Source organism: Kogia breviceps, chromosome X, assembly GCF_026419965.1.
Source record: "Kogia breviceps isolate mKogBre1 chromosome X, mKogBre1 haplotype 1, whole genome shotgun sequence".
Classification (NCBI taxonomy): Eukaryota; Metazoa; Chordata; class Mammalia; order Artiodactyla; family Physeteridae; genus Kogia; species Kogia breviceps.
This window is the reverse complement of record NC_081330.1, coordinates 116,671,550-116,676,451: the sequence shown is the minus strand read 5'-3', so window position 1 is coordinate 116,676,451 and position 4,902 is coordinate 116,671,550. Positions and strand designations below refer to the sequence as shown.

Sequence of the window (4,902 nt, the reverse complement as noted above, 5' to 3'; positions counted from 1 at the left end):
AAAGAATATTTACTGTTTTGCCTTTGCATGCCAAGATGTAATCTCTCCTTTTCTTCTACCCTTCCCTTAAAACAACAATTGTCTGCATGTAGAATGAGTGTGTTTTAAATGAACCATTCAGTGCGCTTTTCTGCTCTCATTTCCAGTACTGAGTGACAACATGATAGACTAGAAGTCTCCTGACTTTGGAGTCAGACTGACGCCCGCAATTGGCCTCAGTGTCTATGTCTTTATACAAGGAATGAACCTTGCTGGGTTGGGAGGATTAGAAATGACATATGTAAAGAACTCACAGTACTTTACAAATACTGTGGCCCATAGTGGACATTCAATAATGGAATCTGCACATAAGGACAATGTAGTTTAAAGAAAAGAGCCCTGGCCTGGGAACTGGGGCACCAGGGTTCTGTTCCCCAAACACTGGGTTCATCTCTTGGTGGGTGTCAAGTCAAAAGACACAACCAAGCTAAAGATCTATTAGGAGAACCACTGACTGAAGCCACCCGCCCTAGCCAGGCCCGATAGTAACCACTTGCATGAGTTCTCTTACAACAGGATGCCCTGGTGAGGAACGTGGAACCGACAAGCTACCACTAACCGGAATTTGGGAAAGGTCAAAAGGAGAGAGGAGACACCAGTCCATATGTCCTACTAACCTCCCAGAATCCTTCTCGCTGGAATCCATCTTGGCTGAGTGATGCACACGCCACCAGGAAGGACCCTGAGTCAGAGTGACTGGCCAGAGACAACCAGGAAACTAACCCCATTCCCATAAAACCCGAGACTGGGAGCCACGTAGCAGAGCGGTTCTCCTGGCTTCCCATACCCTGTTGCTCTCCACCTGGGCGCCCCTTCCCAATAACGTCTCTTGCTTTGTCAGCACGTGTGTCTCCTCGGACCATTCATTTCCAAGTGTTAGACAAGAGCCCACTCTCGGGCCCTGGAAGGGGTCCCCCTTCCTGCAACAAATCGTGACTCTGGTGGGCCTCTTCTTCGCTACGACTGACATCCTGGCCACTCAGGAACCAGCTCGCCTGCTGACAGACCAGACCCAGAGGCCGCAACCGGGACCCTTTTGTCCCTGGTCTCCTTCTGACACACATGACTGGCCAGAGCGCCCTGACCAGGTAAGGAACAAGAGACTTTATTGATCTCTTTCCCCTTCCCTCTTCCCTTACTCTTTTCAACCCCTCCTATCCTACTCTTTTTTTCTTCTGTCCTGGTCCTGGACGCAGGAGTCTAGTTGAAGGGCTTCAGCCTAATCTGAGGGTCGGAGCCTGATCACCTTGTGTGGGCAGAGAACTCGAAATCTGGTCTGGTATGTGGTATCTGGTTTCTGGTTTCTGGTAGGGCCAAATTCCCATCCTGCCTTCCTGGAAGCCCGGGGAAAAGTCCCTTAACACCTGGGCATCTGCAGGTGGCAGGAGATATCCGTAAGGCCATCCCTTTTATCCCCCTCCTTCCCTTCTTCTTTCAACCTCTTTTCCTCCCTTTGAAATCTCTGAAGACCCGAGATATTTCCGTTTACTCTGTCAGTACTCCGATCTGAAGTTTTGTGTCTCTGCAGGAAGTTTCCTGAGAGACTGCAATCTTGTATTTAAGGGAGTGACTGATTAGGATGGCTGTGCCTGTGTGCATTTTATGCTTTGTGTTCTGTGTTGTAATTCGTGATGGCCATTCTGCCTCGTGAAATGGGAAATTCTAGTTCTGTTCCACTGTGAAGCCCTCTTGGGCAAATTCTGTCTTACGGGAAAGATTTTAGCTATGAACCTATAACTAAGAAAGAGATATTTTACTACAACATTGTGTGGCCACCATATTATTTAGACTCCAGAGAAAGTTGGTCTAGGTAAAACTCTTGAAAATTCCAAAACTGGTTCTTTTTGCATATACAGTTAGTAAAAGCAAGCTTGATAAAACGTCTTTTCAGAATTCTGACCCTGAGGGAAGAAGTCCTACTAGGAGAACTTGACTTTCTCTCCATGTGCCTTGAGACCAGCGCTCTCAGGATCACTTATCTAGACCATCTCTAATTCCTGAGACTGAAGGGGAAAAAAAGGTAAGAAGACTTAAATTTTACCTATTCCAACTGTTATTTATAAGCTAGTGAGTTTTATATTGTAACACCTGATTCATGACTAAGTTTAGAAATGAGGCTATGAGACCTCTGGTTGTGTCTGTCTATATGTTTATGTATGCATTATCTTTGTTTTTACCTTTGGATGGTATTAACAAAATTAATTTATAAGTGAGCTCTACTTAATTGGATTAAAGGAAATTAAGCACTTATATAAATTCTCAGAAAAACACAGAAGGTAACTGGCCAGAATTAATTTTAGGTTCACGTGAACTGGGAAATATTCAGTATTAAATTAATACCTGGTATTAATGTTTAATCTTGTTGATGTAATTAATATAGACTTGTCTTTAGAGTCATCAACATCAAATATAATACCTTTATTGTACTTGGGTTTAATAGAAGTCAAATAAGACCTTATTATATCTGTTGTAAATTTTTCAGCAAGAAAAATAACTTGGTATGATGAAATTTTTATAAGTGTGTTAAATGCAAGTGAGATAAGAGCTTTTGGATGAACTTTTTAGGAATAATTATGTTTTAGAAATGTCTACTTGAAGATGATCTCTCCAGATATTTGGTAATGTAAAATTTTACAGTTGTGTTAAGTTAAATGATGGAAGTTTGTTGAATAGCTGGGTCATTCCCAAATAAAATAAGATACTGAGACATCAATTACTAAACAGAGAAACTAAAGATATTTAGGACTATTAATGAGTAGGTTTGGTGCCACCCTGAGATGTTCTCTGTGAGAAAGCAAATTGTGGGACTTCCATGGTGGCTCAGTGGTTAAGAATCTGCCTGCCAGTGCAGGGGACACAGGTTCTATCCCTGGTCCGGGAAGATCCCACATGCTACAGAGAAACTGAGCCTGTGCTCCACAACTACTGAGCCTGCACTCTAGAGCCCATGAGCCACAACTACTGAGGCTTGTGTGCCTAGAGCCCATGCTCTGCAACAAGAGAAGCCACTGCAGTGAGACACCCATGAACTGCAATGAAGAGTAGCCCCTGCTCGCTGCAACTAAAGAAAGCCTGCACACAGCAGCGAAGACCCAATGCAGCCAAAAATAAATAAATAAATAAACAAACAAACAAATAAATAAATAAAATAAAACTCCCTCTGCTTTAAAAAAAAAAAAGAAGGTATGAGGAATAGAATTGCATTTTATTAGTGAAAAGAAAGTAAGTCTGACTGAGAGCTGGTTGTTTCTGGATGGAAGAAAAAGTGATGGATACAGAAAGTGATGGAAGATTTTTGGGCAGTGGACCCTGAGGAAAGAGTTTTGTGCATGGTCAGGACTGGCTAAGTTTAGAATAAATTTAATTGATTGAATGAATTTTAAAAGTAAGCTGGTACAAAACTTGAATTTGGCTTTTCTCTGTGTTAAGAGAACAAGTTTTCTTAAAATGTTGAACTGCCTTTGATAACAGATTTTAAGTTTCTTTATCTTTTAAGCGATATGTTCTGTATTTGCCTTTGAAATCTTTCATTGTTACTTTGGCTAAGTGAATAACTATTGTTTCACAGTGACCTGTGATCCTATCTGACTGAGTGTTCTAAACCCTTTTGATATTTTTCTGACAAACTTTCCAAATATCAAATTTTAATTACAGTTCTTTTGACCTCCAGCTAAGTTCGAGATGCTTTAGAAGACCCATGAAGCATCTCACAGAGAAATATTTCATCAGTATGTTAAATTACAATACATGGAGAGCATTATTACATGAGTGATACACTTTTTTAAAAAATATACTGTATGGAACGGGAAGTGGAGTCCATCCGCGATGGCCTCTAACTTTGAGAAGGCAAACATGGCATCAAATGCTCAGCGAAAAAGGATGAGTCCTAAATCGGAGCTTACTGAAGAGCAGAAACAGGAAATTCGAGAAGCTTTTGATCTCTTTGATGCTGATGGAACTGGGACAATTGATGTTAAGGAATTTAAGGTGGCAGTGAGGGCACTGGGCTTTGAACCCAAGAAAGAAGAGATAAGAAAATGATAAGTGAAATTGATAAGGAAGGGACAGGAAAAATGAACTGTAGCTACTTTTTGACTGTGATGAGTCAGAAAATGTCTGAGAAAAATACCAAAGAAGAAATCCTGAAAGCTTTGAAGCTCTTCAATGATGATGAAACTGGGAAGATATTGTTCAAAAATCTAAAATGTGTGGCCAAGGAGTTGGGTAAAAACCTCACCAGTGAGGAGGGGCAGGAAATGATTGATGAGGCCGATAGAAATGGAGGTGGAGAAGTCAATGATCAAAAGAGTTCCTGTGTATCATGAAGAAGACCAGCCTTTATTAAGATCAGTGTCATCTTTTTAAAAAAATTTTTATTTATTTATTTTTATTTTTGGCTGTGTTGAGTCTTCATTGTTTTGTTTTGTTTTTTTTTTTTGCGGTATGCGGGCCTCTCACTGTTGTGGCCTCTCCCGTTGCGGAGCACAGGCTCCGGACGCACAGGCCCAGCGGCCATGGCTCACGGGCCCAGCCGCTCCGCGGCATGTGGGATCCTCCCGGACCAGGGCACGAACCCGTGTCTCCTGCATCGGCAGGCGGACTCTCAACCACTGCGCCACCAGGGAAGCCCGAGTCTTCATTGTTGTGCGCAGGCTTTCTCTAGTTGCGGTGAGCGGGGGCTACTCTTAGTTGCGGTGCGCGGGCTTCTCACTGTCGTGGCTTCTCTTGTTGCAGAGCATGGGCTCTAGGTGTGCAGGCTTCAGTAGTTGTGGCTTGTGGGCTCTAGAGCTCAGGCTCAGTAGTTGTGGTACATGGGCTTAGTTGCTCCGCGGCATGTGGGATCTTCCCAGACCAGGGCTCGAA

The 4,902-nt window shown here is 42.7% G+C and overlaps 1 pseudogene; it reads left to right on the top strand.

Annotated features, from left to right (window-relative positions):
* Positions 1-3,793: 3,793 nt before the first annotated feature.
* Positions 3,794-4,384, top strand: LOC136793362 (centrin-2 pseudogene; annotated as a pseudogene).
* Positions 4,385-4,902: the final 518 nt, after the last annotated feature.